The 18,349-nt window shown below is 47.0% G+C and overlaps 1 protein-coding gene across 1 annotated transcript in view; it reads right to left on the bottom strand.

Annotated features, from left to right (window-relative positions):
• Positions 1–18,349, bottom strand: part of TSPAN18 (tetraspanin 18) — a 199,406-nt gene that overhangs the window by 143,379 nt on the left and 37,678 nt on the right. The window contains exon 2 of the mRNA XM_043482776.1: positions 16,681–16,762. The gene's annotated coding sequence lies outside the window, so the exon portion shown is untranslated. The remainder of the gene's footprint in view (positions 1–16,680; positions 16,763–18,349) is intronic.

The following is an 18,349-nucleotide window of genomic DNA, read 5'->3' as shown; positions in this document are numbered from 1 at the left end:
AGCCTTCCCAGTAAAGATAAACGCATAAATAAACCAGCCTACCCGGGGCTTTGCACACAGGCTGCTGTTCCTGACCCCAAGTACCAAGCTGACTATTCAGCTGCTGCAAAAAACCCCAGAGGGTGTCCAGAGTGGGTGACTCAGAGAGCAAGGAGGTGGCTCGGCAGGACTCGGAAGACCCACGGAGGTGTGGACCCAGCAGGCCAGAGCCCGAACAGGTGGCCTCATTGGCTTAGGTTTGGCTTGACGAAGTGTCCTTCTCACCCTCCAGCCTGGACCCCAGGGGGAGTCCAGAGGTCACACACAGAGAGCCCTCTGTGCTCCAAGTGGATCCCTTGGTAAGGAGAAAAACAAATGCCTTCTTGAAATGCTAGGGACCCATGACATACGGAGAAGGAGCACCGAGGTCGCAGACAGACAGACAATTGGAGGGTGATGACCTCTGGGCAGGGGCCCTGTCAGGGCAAATGTAGGCCCCTCATAACCTACCCATGGCTCCCTCTTGGTGTACTTCTCTGAGCACTCAACGAGGGGTAAACACCCGTCAGACAATGGCAGCAAGAAAGAGCGGCTCTTTCCTTCTCCCCAGACTGACTGCAAACTCCTGGGGCACCAACAGGGAGCCTGGTCTGCAAGTCTATTCCTGCTAACATGCTCAGGGTATGGACCAAATCCTAAAAGCCTGATTAACCTGGACTCACATAATCAAGTCCTAGAATGACAATGGCAAATCCTTGCATAACACTGGCCTGGAAAAGCTCTCTTGCTTTTAATCCTCACGACAACCCTACAAGGCAGGTCACTACTATCCCCATTTTATAGATGGGAAAACTGAGGCCCAGAAACAGAACCACCCAAGGAGTGGGACACAAGGTCAGGATTCAAACCCAGACATTCTGGTCCTGCAGTCTTGCAAAGGATTAAGGCACAGAGGAGGCAGGACAGCAAAGTAGAAAGAAGCTGGAGGCAGGGTCCCAGGACCAGAGCATGTGGGACATTTGCGGATAAGAAAGTGTATGTGCCATTTAAAAAAAAAAAAAATATGAAGACCCAGGTGTGCAGCCCACCCACGATTACCTCACTTCATCTCATCAGCAGCTCTGTAAGGAAAGGTTATTATGCCCAATTCAGAGATGGAGAAACTGAGGTTCATGGTCTTCTTCCAGCCAGGGAGTAAAGGCCAGGATTTGAATCCAGACCAACTCACCACCACCATTTCTACTAGCTTCAGGTTCAGCTCCTCTACCAGCTAGAGTGACTTGAAGAGAGTCCGTCACATCATGGACCTCAGTTTCCACATCTGCAAATGGGCCCCTTCCTGAGCCCCAGTCCAGAGTGGCTGGGAAGACCGAAGGAGGTGGCGGCGGATGTGAAGGAAGGGCCACTGCGTGGCACACAGCCTACGCCACAGGCTCCAAAGCCCAGGTCCTGACTGCACCTAGAGGACTGACATTTACAACAGCATGCCCCGACGCCCCACAGGATGCTCTGCCAGCAAAGAGATTCAATTACGGTCATTATGGTGCACTTAGGAAAACCAGGGAGCAGGCTAATACATTTCAGAAAGATTTGCAAGAGCAGAGGATGAATCAAAACGAGTTTTCTACTTAACCCTCAGTTAAACAGAAAATCCATTTAACCACAAGGCATCACTCTGTCTTCCCACTCTCCAGTCAATCATTTTTTTTTTCTTTACTGTCTGCCACTTCGATTTATATTTTTATTCCCTGAAGCTGCCTTAGAATGAAAAATAAGTTCATTGATGGGGAGAAAGATGTCATAAACCTCTGCGGGTCTGCAGCCCTGGACCAGCATCTCAAACCTTTGCTCCTTCCAGCAGGGCAAAGACGGGCACAACTGCTTATATCTGTGGCAGCTAGAGAAGCTGATGGGCTCTGGAGGAAGCAGCTCCATGGACCCAAGGGGGAATGCTAATATACACCTCCCACCAGCCCTTCCTTCTCCCTCCATAAAGCAAACCAAATATCTGCAGTTAGGCAGTCTCCAGAAAGAGGCTGAGGGAGAGATGTACTCAGAGGGACCACAGGGGATGAATTCATTGACCTCCAAGTGCGCTAAGCCATAGAGCCATGGCTATCAGAGTTGTCGGGGAGACACAATAAAAAAAAGCAGGGATAGATTCAAGTTAGGGAGAGTGTTCCACACAAAACGGGAAAGGAAACATATCACCAGCTAGTTTTCTGTAGCATTCAATAAAGCAGCCTTGACTACACATGCAACAAGACTCTCCAGGTACAGTTTCCAGGTAAAATCCAAGGTGCTCAGTGAAGTCTGAATTTCAGACAAACACTAAAGAATGTTTTAGTTTTCATTCCAAATAGTCCGTGGGACTGATACTGATGGAACATAAGAGTGTGAAGTATTAGTTGCTCAGTCATGTCCGACCCTGCGACCCCATAGACTACAGCCCGCCAGGCTCCTCTGTCCATGGAATTCTCCAGGCAAGAATACTGGAGTGGGTAGCCATTCTCTTCTCCAGGAGGGTCTTCCTGACCCAGGGATCGGACCCAGGGATCGAACCCAGGGATCGGACCTAGGGATCGAACCCAGGTCTCCTGCATTGCAGGCGGATTCTTTACCATCTGAGCCACCAGGGACGCCTACTGATGGGAAACACACTTGCACTAAAAAACGATTCGTTGGCTCTACAAAGTTCGAGTTAACCAGGGCGTCCTGTACTGCGATCTGCTAACCTGGCAACCCTTTCCAGGAGGCACACACTTAGCATCGAGCGCTGGTGGACATCAGAAGCAAGCTGCCGGAATGGGGGCCCCTCGCCTGGTACTGCCCAGGAAGGAGTCCCACATGGCTGTTTTGCAGCGGGACCTGGTGTGCAAAGAAAAGCAGGAAGCCGAACTCGGTGAACTTTCTGGAGGCATCTCTGCTGTATGTGTGCCTGAGTGGGAACAAAAGCAGGAAGCGAATGGGCCTCTTGTCCTGAGAGGGGCACTGCCTGCGTTCTCTTCCCTCCATTTCCCAAGCCCTCTCTAATGTTGTTTTACGGCCTTAACAATAACCGTGTGCGCTGGCACGCCCGCCCAGGCACACAAAGCGCTCAATTTTTCTTATCTTGGAGAGCAATCAGGTTGTTCTATCAGATTTCAAGCTTGTTGAAGTTATGGACCGGGGATTTTTAATTCCTGTATCCCAGAGGATGCTCAGCGAATGATGAAGGGAGAAACGAAAGAAAGGGGATGGGGGAAGAGAGGATTTGTTGGTACAAATGCCAAGAGTTGGGATGTCTGGGCTTGGAAAGGGGCTCCCAGGGCCCAGAAGACCGCCCAGGCTGCAGAAGCTGCTCTGTCATCCTGGGTCTCCTTGCTCCGTCCCCTGGGTGCAGAAGCCTTGGCAGTCATGGGTTGGGGGGCTATTTGGGGAGCAGGCAGCACAAAGCCCAGCCTCAGGTCTGAGATCCCTGTAGCCTCCGCCCCCCACCAGTGCTCTGCATTTATCCAAAGCCACCCCCTGGCAGGAGGACGCACTGCTAGAAGGAGGAACAGGCCTGGGGAGCTTTTCCTAGGCCAGAGGGCAGATTCCGCACCCTCCTGCTCCACTGTGCCCCCCTCCTGTAGGGGATGCGCCTGCCTCCCGGTTCAAATTCAGTTTAAACAGATGTTGTGTCCCTAAGAAGCCAGCACTGTCTTTGAAGCCCGGGAGAAAATCTCAGCTCTGAAGGGATATTTCCTACCAAGGAGGCTCTCCGGGGAGTCTTGGCAGAAATAAAAACCCAAGGTCCTGGATGCTTATCTCCTGGTATTTATGAGATTTTTCATTAGAACGGCTGTCTTCATGGAGTGCTCTGCAGAAAAAGGAAAGGGAAGGAGAGAGAGGGAGGGGAGGAGGAGAGCCGGGATCCCACTGAGCAGGGCTGGGTGCATCTCCAGGGGGGGATGTCGTCTCGTATCCACCAGGACAAACTGCCACTCCACGGAGGCAGCACTCCGTGCTAGACTTTGTACATAGATGGTGCTCAGACTCAGGGTGGCCTTTAGGAACTAGCGCCTAATGCCAACCTACTCAGGGTCCTCCTGCTTCTCTCCTCAATGTATACAGGACACCTACAAGGCCTTTCTGCACCTATTTCCACCTGGAAACTAGCTGGTCACACAGCAGGGCCCGTCCATAGCATCACCTCTTCAGAGTCCTCCGCCGGCCTCCCCTCCGCCCCCGCCCAGGACAAGAGGCCCATTCATTTCCTGCAATATCTCCCAAGGGCCAGGTGGTAGGAGCAGTCTGCACAAGGTGTAGGCAATAGGTGATGCATTGTCTGCAGGAACATTTAAAACAAACATAAAACCAGCTAAAAGCTGACAACGCTGAACAACGTCAATGATAAAATGTACTGCCTTGAAAAAACAATCTTGTTGTTCCAAGTTCTAAACAACTGCTGTAATCACGGCTGAGTTTTAATAATATGTGTGGAAGCTCCAGATGAGCACATTTTTATTACTTGACCTTTCGTAAATATTGTGCTTACATGGATGTGAGTTCAGAGAACAACCTCTGGTACAGTCAGACCCCAACATGAGTCGATTCTGCTGCACACGTTCAGAGGAAAGATTCAGAGGAAAAGGATACAGAGCTGAGAAAAAGGATTCAGAGCCGAGCGAGTTTTCTCTGTACGAGGTGGTACTAGTACTTTGTACTAGTTCTCTTTGTACCAGCACCTTTGATACTAGATATTCTCACAGATACCAGATATTCAAGTCTTAAATAGTCGACCTGAGCTGGGCAATGACAGCGCAGTGACTGCAAGGACGTTGAAACAGATTATTGCCAAGGCAGCCACCTCTGTTCATTCTCCCAGCCTTGCGGGGTTCATGCTTTTGGAACTTTCTTTGTGCAATTTTTTTCTTTTTCCAAAAAAATCCATTAATGTAATTAAAAGGTGTGAACTCATTACTTCTCCCCCCGCTTTTTTTTGTGTGCTGTAATGCTTGTTGACCGGCATGGTTCTGTATATAAAGTCCACTGAAAGGAACGTTTTGCTGTTTCTTTTCTGGCCATTATTAGAATTGGTTTTATTTCACTGCTATTACTGAAAATAATTTTGTTGTGCAGAGATGACAGGTGTTAAGAGCCATCTTCCCTGGGTGTCGCATATCCTAGGTACCTCGTCCTGCTGCCCTGTTCTAGCTCATGTCGAGCACTGATAATTGAACAGCACTCGCCTTCAGGGCAAGCTAAGCCTGGGCTTGCTCTCGCGGCTGGCTTCTCTTCCACAACAGTTCCCTGGACAATGCAAAGCTAAGATCTGTTCGCCCTGGTGTCCCAGATGGGCCCTCTGGGCAGCTCCGGGTAGCCGCCAGTGGGCACCTTCTGCAGGTTCTCCAAGACCCTGCACTGCTCCATCATCTCCATCTACACTCACCCCGAGGGGGTCTCATTAGGGATGGAGGCTGGAAGTACTCTGTCCGCTGATGGGTCCCAGATTTGTCTCTCCAGCACTGACCTCGCCCCTGAACTCCAGGTATGTACCTTCATTTGTGATTTTGCCACCTCCATCTGGATGGAGCAATGTCCCGACTTAAAATAGCTCAAAAGAGAGCTCAGTATGTATGTGCCCCTCAACCTTCACCAAAGCCTAGCCACTGCGGCTCCTCCATTTACTGGCACAAAACTCTACAGTCATCCGTGACGCCTCTATTTCTCTTCCTCCTCATCAGTGAGTCTGTCGGCTCTATTTCCCAAACAGATGATGAATGATTTGGCTTCAAAGCACCTCCACCACCCTTTTGTCCTTCCAAAATCACCTCATCTCTGGCCTGGATCAGTCTCTACCCCAGTCTCCTTGTCCCCTATAATCTGTCCTCTATCCCACAGTCAGAGCAATCTTGGTAAAATGTATTATCTTATTGAGTAAAACAAAATCAATCCTGTCTCCTCCTTGTACACTGGCTTCCCATCACACTTGGAATCCAAATCCACAGTCCTCACCTGACTGGCAGCTCCCTCCTGGCCTCATCCCCCTCCTTACTCCCTCGTTCTAGCCCTGTGGCCTCCTTGCTGATCCTCCAACATGCCAGCTGCCGTTATGGCCCTTACTCTTGATGTTCCCTTCACCGGGAAGGCTCTTCCCACAGATGAAGTCCAGGCTCACTCCTCACTGCCTGCAAGTGTCTGTTCAAATGACATCTGATCAGGATGCCCCCTATCTGAAATAGCACATCCCTGGCCCCTGCCTTTCTCTTCCTGCCTCTAATACTGTCTGACGCTCAGTTTATTTGTTGATCTCTGTCTCCTCCAACTAGAGCCCAAGCTCCATGAGGGCAGGGACTGTGCTGTTTTGTTCACAATATTACATTCCTAGCAGATAAAGCAGAACCTGGTACATACATACCAGGGGCTCAACAGCATTTACTGAATCAGTGAAGTGGACTTATATTTGACATCTTCCCTCAGACTAAGTCTGGGCGAAGTATTGCTATCATCACACCCATTTTGCAGATGTGGAAGCTGAGACTCAGAATGGGAGGGACTTAGTCTCAAGACCCCTCAGATCCATGTCAGTTAGTGACGCATCCATGATTAAAACACGGGCTTCAAAGAAGAGGAAATCAATACAGAAAATCAACAAAATCAAAAGCTGGTTCTTTGAGAAAACCGGCAAAAATGAAAAAGCCTCTAGCCAGGCTAAGAAAAAAAAAGAGAAAATACAAATTATTAATATCAGAAATGAAAGAGAGGACATCACTATAGTTCCTACAAACATGAAAAGGGAAATAAAAGGATAATGTGAATAATTCTATGCCCATACATTTGATAACCAAGATGAAACAGACCAATTTCTTGAAAGACACAATCTGCCAAAAATCATACAAAAAGAAATATGCAATCTGAATAGGCCTGTATCTATTAAACATTTTGAATCAATAATTAATAACCTGTCAAAAAAAGAAAACATTAGGCACACATGGGTTCACTGGTGAATTCTACCAAACATTTAAGGAGGAATGTATCAATTTACAACAATCTCTTCCAGAAGATACTAGCAGAGAAAATATGTTCTGACTCATTCTATGAGAGCAGTATTAACCTACTACCAAAAGGGAAAACAGGGCTTCCCTGATAGCTCAGTAGGTAAAGAATCTGCCCGCAATGCAGGAGACCCCGGTTCGATTCCTGGGTCGGGAAGATCCGCTGGAGAAGGGATAGGCTACCCACTCCAGTATTCTTGGACTTCCCTTGTGGCTCAGCTGGTAAAGAATTTGCCTGCAGTGTGGGAGATCTGGGTTCAATCCCTGGGTTGGGAAGATCCCCTGGAGAAGGGAAAGGTTACCCACTACAGTATTCCGGCCTGGAGAATTCTCTGCACTATATAGTCCATGGGGTCGCAAAGAGTCAGACACGACTGAGCGACTTTTGAGCTTCCCTGGTGGCTCAGCTGGTAAAGAATCTGCCTGCAATGAGGGAGACTCGAGTTTGATCCCTGCGTTGGGAAGAACCCCTGGAGAAGGAAATGGTAACCCACTCCAGTATTCTTGCTAGAGAATCCCCATGGACAGAGGAGCCTGGTGGACTATAGTCCATGAGGTCGCAGAGTTGGATGTGACTGAAGCAACTTGGCCTGGCAAAACTGAAAAAGATATTACAAGAAAACTATAGACAAATATCTCATAAACATACATGTAAAAATCTTCCACAAAACATGAACAAATAGAATTGAAGAAAGTATAAAAAGAATTATACAATATGGCCAAGTGGAATTTATCCCAGGTATGCAAGGCTGTTTCAACATTCAAAAACCAGCTAAAGTAATCCATTATGTCAATCAGCTAAAGAAGAAACATCACATGACCACATTAATAGATATAAAAACAGCATGACAGAATCCAATACCCATTCATGATAAAACTCTCAGAAGACTAGAGAAATAGAGGGAAATTTTATCAACTTGATAAGGAATGTCTATAAAAACCCATATCTAAGATCATCGTTAATGGTGAAAAGCTAGAAACTCTCCCATTAAGAAACAAGGAAAGTACATCCCTTCTCACCATTGCTTTTCAATATTGTACTGGAAGTCCTAGCTAGTGCAATAAGACACTTAGGTTTTTTTTATTTTTACATATTAGGAAAGAAACTTTTCTGCTTTCTCAGTTCAGTCACTCAGTCGTGTCCAACTCTTTCTACTTTCTACAGGCATTTTAATTTTACAGATTGGGAAGGAAGAAATAAAACTGTCTTTGTTCACATATGACATGATTGTCTACCTTTAAAATTTGAAAAAACTGACAGAAAACTGCTTGGAACCAATAAGTATTTATAGTAAAGTGAGGTTGCAGGATACAAGCTTAGTATACAAATGTCCCTTGCTTCCCTATTCACAAGCAGTGAACAAGTAGAATTTGAAATTTTTAAAAAAATTATACATTTCCATTGGCACCAAAAGAAATGAAACACTTAGGTATAATTCTAACAAAATATGTAAAAGAAAGATCTATAGGAGGAAAACTATGAAACTATGATGAGAGACATCAAAGAAGAAACCAAATGATAGAGAGAGATATTCCGTGTTCATGGATACGAAGACTCAGTATCGTCAAGATGTCAGTTCTTCCAAATTTGATCTATAAATTCAATACAACCTCAGTTAAAACTCCAGAAAGTTGTTTTGTGGATACCTGAAAATTGATTTTAAAGTCTTATGAAGATGCAAAAGATCCAGAATAGCCAACATTATAATGAAGGAGAACAAAGTCAGAAGGCTGGCACTACTGACTTCAAGACTTACAAGCTATAGTAATCAAAACAGTATGGTATTGGCAAAACAGTGATCACATAAATCAATGGAAAAGAATAAAGAGCAGAAATAGACCCACAGAAACACAGCAGACTGATCTCTGACAAAGAAGCAAAGGGGATGCAGTGGAGAAGTAGCCTTTTCAGCAAATGGTGCTGGAACAACTGAATATCCACAAGCAAAATATATATATGCACACACACATATAGACCCAGATCTTATAACTATCACAAAAATTAACTCAAAATGGATCACAGACATAAACATAAAACACAAAACTATGAAACTCCTAAAAGATAACACAGGAGGACGATCTAGACGACTTTGGGTATGGCAGTGACTTTTCAGATACAACATCATAATTCATGAAAGAAATAATGGATAAGCTAGACTTGATTAAAATTGTAAAATTCTGCTCTGTGAAAGACATTGTCAAGAGAACAAGAAGTCATAGACTGGGAGAAAATGCTTACAAAAGATGCATAGATAAAGAATTATTACCCAAAATATACAAAGAACTTGTAAATTTGTAAACTTGCTTTGTTGTTAAAACTCAACAATAAGTAAACAAATAACCCAATTTAAAAATGACAAAACACCTGAACAGACAACTCACCAAAGATCCACAGATGGAAAATAAGCATATAAAAAGATGCTTTACACCATATGTGATCAGAGAACTGCAACCTGAAACAAAATTGGATACTGCTATACACCTGTAAAAATGGCCAAAATTCAAATCACTGACAACACCAAATGCTGACCAAGATGTGAAACAACAAGAACTCTCATTCACTGGTGTTTGGAATGCAAAATATTATAGCCACTTTGGAAGACACTTTGGCAGTTTCTCACAAATTTAAACATACTTTTACCACATAATCCAGCAGTTGTGCTGATTGGTATTTACTCAAATGAGTTGAAAATTTATGTACACACCAGAACCTGCAGAAGTTCTACAGTAGCTTTATTCATAATTGCCAAAACTTGAAAGCAAACAGCATATCTTTCAGTTGTACTGTGCTTAGTCATTCAGTTGTGTCAGACTCTTTGCTGCTCCATAGACTGCAGCCCGCCAGGCTCTTCTGTCTGTGGGGGTTCTCCAGGCAAGAATGCTGGAGTGGGTTGCCATGCCCTCCTCCAGGGGATCTTCCCAACCCAGGGATGGAACCCAGGTCTCCCACATTGCAGGCGGATTCTTTACTGTCTGAGCCACCAGGGGAAGCCCAATATCCTTCAGTAGGTGATGGATAAATAAACTGTGGTACAACCAGACAATGGATACTATTCAGTGCTAAAAAGAAATGAACTTAGCAACATTACTGGCAATGGCTAAAATATGAATGCACTCCAAGGGTCCATCAAAAGATGAATGGATTAGCAAAATGTGGTTTACACATACAGAGGAATATTGCTCAACTTTAAAATGGAAGGAAATTCTGTCATACACTACAACATGGACAAACCTTAGGGACATTACACTAAGTGAAATAAGCCATTACAAAAATAATAATAATGGATGATTCCACTTATATAAGGCACTTAAAGAAGTTAAAATCACAGCAACAGGAAAGATGAATGGGGTTTGCCAGAGGCTGGGAGGAGAAGGGAATATGAAATTATTGTTTAATGTTTATTTTTACAAGATGAAAAGCATTCTGGAGATGGATGGTGGGGATGGTTGCACAACAATTTTAAATGCACTTAATACCACTGAACTGTGCATTTCAAATGGTTAAAATATTAAATTCTGTTATATATATTTCACCACAATAAAAAATAGGGGAAAAAAGAGAAGTTGAACTACCAAAACATGAAAAGACATGGAAGAACCTTAAACGCACATTACTAAGTGAAAGAAGCCAATTTGAAAAGGCTCCATACTGTATGATTCCAACTCTATGACATGCAGGAAAAGGCAAAACTACAGAGATAGTAAAGAGATCAGAGGTTTCCAGGGTTTAGTAGAGGGGGAAGGATGAATTGGTGGAGCACAGAGGATTTTTAGGGCAGTGAAACTACTCTGTATATACTGTAATGGTGGATACACGTCATTATCCACTTGTCAAAACCCATAGAATGAATACACAACAGCAACAGAGAACCACAGTATAAACTATGGGCTTTGGGTGATGACGATGTGTCAGTGCAGGTTCCTCAACTGTACTGTATGTACCGCTGGGTGTGGGATGTCAGTAGTCGGGGTGGCTGTACGTGTGTGTAGGAATGTACAGAGACAGAATATGAGAGTTCTCTGCACTTTCCCCTCAATTTTGCTGTGAATCTAAAACTCCTCTAGAAAACAAAGTCTACTTTAAAAAAGAAAAAATCTTCGGAGTTCAGACCCCACTCTCCTGCCTCTAACCCATAACACACCCCTGCCCATGGCCCAGAAAAGGAAGACGTCTTGGCAAACCCCAAAGCACAGGGGACGTCTCCATTCATTTCTTCTCATAGCAGCAGCTCTGGGCAGATGATATACGACCACGGCCACCAAAGCAGCACTGCCAGCTGATTTGGGCTTTTTGCTTTATTTGTAGGCTATTAATTAACATACATTATTTTATACTTTTTAAAAAAAAATTATTCTTGGTAGTTCTGGGTCTTCTTTGCGGTGCACAGGCTTCCCCTAGTTGCGGCTAGTGGGGGCTGCTCTCCAGCTGCGGTGCGTGGGCTTCTCATCGCGGTGGCTTCTCTTGCTGTGGAGCACGGGTTCTAGGGCATGCAGGCTTCAGTAGTTGCAGCACGTTGAGCTCAGTAGTTGCAACTCCCGGGTTCTAGAGCACAAGTTCAGTAGTCATGGGGCATGGGCTTAGTTGTTCTGATCCCATGTGGGATCTTCCCGGATCAGGGATGGAGCCCATGTCTCCTGCATTGGCAGGTGTATTCTTTACCCCTGAGCCACCCAGGGAAGCCCTATTTTACACTGTTAACCAATAAAAAAAGGTGGCTGGGTGCAGTAGGAGGATCACCAGTCCAGGTCAGAAGACCTGCAGACGAAGCCCATCTCCTTCCACAGCTCTGTGACTTTGGGCAAGGCATTTCGCCTCTGTGATGCTGAAATGCATCTGAAAATGAAGTTTCTACTCCCTCACTCTTTGTCACATCTGGCTATTTGAAAGTTCTTCAGCTGTGACTCACAGTGTGGATATATGTCATTACTTAAAAAAAAAAAAAAAACCTTTTAAGGGCATGTTATGCTCATTTTTGCTGCATGAACAGAAAAATAATACTTTGCTTATCCTTTAGATGAGTAAGTTTAGACTTATTATCAACTATCCATGATGTTAAGGAGTGGTCACCCCACAGAGTGAAGGGTCAGTCTGGCCTTGTTCTCACAGCCAACCAGGTCAGAGAGGGAGGACATTTCAGAGGGAAAAACATAGGGACAATGTGTGTGTGGTCCTGGGATGACCTTCTTGTGCTAATCTAGAACAACTTGAAAAAGAAAGAAAGGAAAGGTTTGGTAAGGGCAATATCCTGGAAGGCAGAGAAGGACTAGGTTACTGTCACGAGTCACAGAGAGATGAGCTGGACTGGGACTCAGGTCTTCCTCAAAATCACACTAGGGTTGGGTAAGAGGTTAATCAAGCTCACCTGGACCACTGGCTTCTGTTTGATGCCTCTGAAGCCTTCCCAGAATCAAGGAGAATCAGGATGTCTCCCTCATTAACCTCTTTCGACTTTATCGTGGCCTCTTCACCTCAGTGACTGAAGCTTTAGTTCAGGGTCACATCTTCTCTGCCCTGCGCTGCCCTGAATCATCCTGGCAGCCTCCCAACCAGCCTCCCTGACTGTGCTTCATCTTCCTCTAAACACCAGTAGTGAGCAATGGTGGCTGTACATTGGAATCACCTGGGGAGCTCTAATACTCCTCCAAAAAAATTATACATAAAGCTACAGTAATCAAAACAGCATGGTAACAGCATAAGGATAGACATATAGGCCAGAGGACAGCAAGGAGAACAAACGAGTCAATCCTAAAGGAAATAAACTCTGAATATTCGTTGGAAGGACTGATGCTGAAGTTGATGCTCCAAAAATTTGGCCATCTGATGTGAAGAGCTGACTCACTGGAAAAGACTCTGATGCTAGGAAAGATAGAGGGAAGGAGGAAAAGGGGGTGACGAAGGATGAGATGGTTGGATGGCATCACTGACTCAATGGACATGAGTTTGAGCAAATTCCAGGAGATAGTGAAGGTCAGGGAAGTCTGGTGTGCTGCAGTCCACGGGGTCACAAAGAGTTGGACAAGACATCGGCCAAACAACAACAACAAATAGACCAGTGGAAGAGAACTGAGATTCCAGAAACAAACCTATACACCTATGGCCAATGAATTTTCAACAAGGGTGCCAAGACTATGCAATGGAGAAAAACAGTCTCTTCAATGCTTGTCCAAGGATATTCATGTGCCAAAGAATGAAGTTGGACTCCTATCTCAAACCAAATACAAAAATTAACTCAAAATGAATCAATGGCCTATATATAAGAGCTAAGGTCTTAAAACTCAGAAGAAAACACTGAGGTGAATCTTTATTAGTTTGGATTTGGCAACAGAGTCTTAGATATGACACCAAAAGTGCAAGCGACAAAAGGGAAAATAGATAAGTGGGTAGAGGCTCTACTGCAGTGGCAGCCAGGCCTTCTTCACCACCACCCACCCCCACCAGCCACTTGCTTCCTGCTGTGAGATCCCAGCAGGAAGATGATCTGGAGGCTTCCAGGAAGCTGCCTTCATTCATTTTCTCAGCTTTCTGTAAAGGGCTGGCTGGGCAGATAAACACATCAAGGGACTCCCCATTCTTCTTGAGCTCCACACTCCATGCAAGGCTGGGTGGAGAACACAGGAGCAGTGCCAATGTGGGTGCCTGCCGTGGTGCGTCACTGCAGGCAGGGGGGGTGCTCTTTAGCCACATGGGGACCACCATGAACGCCATGGGGTGATGATGTGAGGCCTGGGGGTGCTTCATGAATGCTTTAGGTGCCTCTGTGGACACAACGGGGAACCACTGCAGTGCTATATGGAGTCTATGAGGACACACACTAGGTGCCTCCGGAAATGTGGAGGGCTGCCTTTGAGGGGACTGTGGGTGCTGTGGGGTGCTATGGCAAACACGCTGTCTTTAGGGCAGGAACCCTGGGTTTGGGTCCTAACCTTGCTGCTTTTTAGAGGTGAACCCTAGCATAATTTACCACTTTTCAGAATTCCAATTGTCCTTAAAAAGAGCTTACTAATCCCTGCCTCCCGGGATGTGGGGGATCCGTGATTACCTCCAGAGAGGGCCCAGGAAAGATCACTGGGAGTCAAATGTAAACCATGGAATTAAGGCTTAGGAAGAACTGTTCACACCCTACATGGCCTCACGCCCCAGGAGTGTCAGAACAGAGAGCTGACACAACCCAGGCGCTTCCTCTCGGGCCATTTTTAGATCACATACAGAAAGAGGTATGTGTCTCCAGGGTGACCCCACTGTGCTCACAAACACCCAGCTTTCTCATGTCAAGAGCCCAAGCCTCTTCACAGAGGTCACCTCGGAAGGCCACCCACATCATTCCAGGGAGCGACCCTCGTTCAAAGCAAACAGGAGCATCGCGCTGGCGATTTCCTGGCCCTTACAACCACTCAGTGGGGGTGCATACTATTTGCCCACTTAATGGATAGGAAAACTGAGATCACTCTGGGTGATCAAAGCACTCATCTGGAGTCAAACGGCTACTGAAGGGCAGAGCTGGGACTCAACCTCCATCAGTTTGGCTATGAGACGCCAGCAAACATTTCCCACAATGGTGCACGCCTGTCTGCCCATAGCTGGTGGTCACCTTTACGTGCTCCCTGTGACTATAACATTTCTGTTTTCTGATTAACAACAGAGCCAGGCGAGATCACTGCTGTCTCAGCAGCCTTGCTGATGGTAAACCAAGATCAATGGCCCCCTCACTGTTTTTCTTTCTGTACTTCAAGAGACTCTTTCCTCTCACCCAAGGCCCAAGGCTTCCCCTGATGGAGAAACATCCCTTACAGAAAGATCCTGAGGAAGTTAAGCTATTTCTGACTCACTTCAGCGCCTTCCCCTGATTAAGAAAATCAGGCAGGAATCCAGGCTCTGATAAGGTGATTGCTTCCTGCAGGGATCAGGGCAATCGCTGCCAGGAGGTTTACATTGAAGATTATGACCGAGGTGGCTGGTGGAGCCCGGGGAGCTGCAAGACAGATGCTATGAGGGCTCCAGAGAAGCCCCCCTATCCCCGATTCCTGGCCTCACTGCTCCTCTGCATTGTCCACTTGGGTGGCCCTTGACCTGGTCCTGCTTTATCTGCTGCTAGGACCTGGCCACCCTGCCTCGGATTTCAACCTAAAATAACCCCAGTCAGCCAGGATGCATACTCCACCGTTGACAGGATGAGCTTGGAGACTGGTGGAACGCCAGATTAGTGACTCAGAAAGTGACCAAGTGCGTCCCAACCACGGGCGCCAGAAAACCAAGACCCGCAGAGATTTTAACAAGAGCCCAAACTTTTAAAAAAAAATTGTTAAAAAGACAATTTCGTGTCTTTTTTAAGAAATGAAGTTCAGAGATGTGATTTGGTTTCAAGGAATTTTTTAACCTTAAGATTCAAGTCATAGAACCGGTAAGCAAAGTGCACAAGAATGGTTGGGTAGTTCAGGGAGGTGCTTCAAATTCAGCCACACACTGCTGAGTGACCTTGAGTGAGTCACTTAACTTCTCTGAGACCTGGTTTTCTCTTCCCTAAGACGGAGATGACAGGAGGGCTGTTGGTACAGAAACTGCAACTTAACCATGCACTTGGCATGGAGAAACTTCAATCAAGGTTAGTAAATCTGACTCTTCTGATTAGCTGGGGCTCAAACACAGTTCCACCCACACCTCTGTGGTCTGCACCTGTGATCTTTCCCCTGGGGGTCTGCGTCATCCTTTACTCAAAACAGGCAATCAGATCTCTCAGAGCTTTCTAATCCCCTCTCCTCTCTACAGACTTGACCAAACCTCTGCCTCCCTGCTGTTCCCCCCAGCCTGATACCACCACCCGTCCCTTCCTCTAGCTCAGCCCTGGTCTTGAGACCACAGCCGGGCACGTGTGGTTGGAACAGAGATTCAAGTCACTGCTGCCCCATTTTACAGATGAGAAAATAAGGCACAGACTGAGCGCCAGAAGCCAAACATCCTGGCTCCTCATTCAGGAACCTTCGGGGAAAAAAATGAGGCGACCCGGCCTATCACCAGGCCTGGGATTGTGAGCAGCCCAAGAAGCTTCCAGAACCCAAGAAGCAGACCAAAGCATTCCCAGTTCCATCGTGGAATGTGATAACTGATCTTAGTACTTGTGGATTTAAACTTTATCCAAAAAGAGTCTTGGAATGGGGGAGTGCATGAGGGGAGAGGTAGGGGTGGAAATCACCCTAGGAACCCCAAGATTATGGTGGGTGTGGGGGAGGGGTGGGGGAGGGAAGGGGTGGGGGGGTGTGGGGGGGAGGGGAGGTAGGGAGGGGTCCTTGACAGAGCTGGGACCCTCTGTGAGCCTCCAGGAACTCTGCTTTCCCCCGGAGGGCTCACTTCCTCCAGCCCTTCAACCCTCACCTCCTGGGTTGTCTCAGGACCAACCCTGACCTTCCACCCCATCAGTGGGGCAGCACCCAGTCTGGTGAGATTCCCCCCTTCAGCGTCAGCCTCCTCCTCATCCCTCTCCTCTCACCTTTGCTCCCGTCACAGAGCAAACATCTGGGGGTGAGGACAAGAGAAAAGCCGCCCTTCGCCTGCCCTGCAGCCTCCAGCATGAGCTGAGAGCTTTCTCACTCAGCCACAGAGGGCCTGGGAGCAGGGAGAGGAGAGAAGAAGATTCGACCCTCTTATTTGAATAAGTTGAGATCCGCGCCTCCAGGGCGCCAACCTTACCTTTTTCAACTGGTGTCTCCTCCCGTCTGGGGTGTCAAGATTCTCCTAAGGTCTCTTTCTGATGGTGGCTTCTGGATAAACTCTAGAAGGAGGACAGAGAGAAATACATTTTAAAAGGCTAAGGGGGCCTTCCCTGGTGGCTCAGGGGTAAAGAATCCGCCTGCCAAAGCAGGAGACAGGGGTTCGATCCCTGATCTGGAAAGATCTCATGCATCACGACTACGGAGCCCACACGCCACAACTACTGAAGCCCATGTGCCCTAGAGCTGGTGGTCTACCACCAGACAAGCCACCGCAATGAGAAGCCTGCACACCACAGTTAGACAGTGGCCTCCACTCGCCCCAACTGGAGAAACGCCCATGCAGCAACCAGCACCGCCAAAAATAAATAAATAAGGCAAGGGATGGGGGGCATGCGGCTTCTGGGGGCCGCATCACCTAGATGTTCACCCACTCCCACCTCCCATCTCTGCGGGAGGTGATACAGAAGCCAGACAGGGCCCAGAAAGACAGAAGCAAGCACCCAGCCCCACCAAGGGTCCCAGGATGGTGTCCCCAGAGCCTAGGGCCCGGGGTGTATTTTCAGTCTTCCAAAATAACCCCAGGAGCCTGTACAACGGCCCTGTGATGACGTGGAGTGGGCTGATCGCAGCACCACACTGCATCTCTTTGCTTCTACCTAGAATATTATCAACTCGGTGTGGGGACTCCACTTTCCTCGGGCAAAGGAAAGGCTCTCTGAGTCATTTTGAAAATGCGAAAGAGAATTAATCACTGCTTAATGAATGCAGGCTCTGGGGCAGAGCCACACTTTCAAGATCTGGTATTCAGGCACAGATAAATAGTAAGTGGAGAACACTGCTGATGAGAAAAACAACTCAGCTCCAGAGCCCAGGACCCAGAAGTCCAGCCTCTCCCCTCAACCCCCCACCTCCTCTCTGTCAGTTTGACGAAGAGTTCGCAGGTCACGGGAGAAGGATCAAATTCACCACGTCCAGGCTGCATACCTGTCAGCCAAGGCTTAGGCCGGTTCCAGGGGACCAGCTTGTTCACATGCCCAGCTGAGCAAAAGACACAGCTGAGCAGAAACAGGGAGGGCCGGGGGCCCCCATCCCTGCCTTCCAATGACCCGGCCGCACAGAAGCCCCGATTAAATTTCATGTTGCCTCAGATAATAATGACAGTGATCCCAACACCCTCAACAATCTCATGAGAAAGCATGGCCCCGTTAGGAATGAGGACCACGATGAATTCCGAGGCGTTAACTTGCCCACACCGCCATACTGCTGAAAAGGGACAGACCCGGGACGACACTCAGGGAAGTCAAGACTTTGAAACTGCCCTCTCCATGTTGGGGAGGCCTAGTTCAAGGAGAGCAATGAGTTCAAGGTCTTGCCCTGTTTATCCCAGCGCCAGTGCACCCGATGCCTAAAAGAAATTATCAGAGCTCCCTGCTAACTGATGGGGAACAAGGCTTGGCCAGAGGACATGACCTCATTTTATTTGGCTATCTCTGCCTCAAACATCCACCCAGATGGTGTCAGTCCAGTAGGCCAGACTAAAGCTACAGTCAGAGGAATTCATGATACATGTACATGTACAGATACACCTACAGCCATATCCGTCTCCATATACATCCACACACATATGAATATGGATATGGATGTAT

Source organism: Cervus canadensis, chromosome 11, assembly GCF_019320065.1.
Source record: "Cervus canadensis isolate Bull #8, Minnesota chromosome 11, ASM1932006v1, whole genome shotgun sequence".
Lineage (NCBI taxonomy): Eukaryota > Metazoa > Chordata > Mammalia > Artiodactyla > Cervidae > Cervus > Cervus canadensis.
This window is presented reverse-complemented; position numbering and strand designations above follow the sequence as displayed.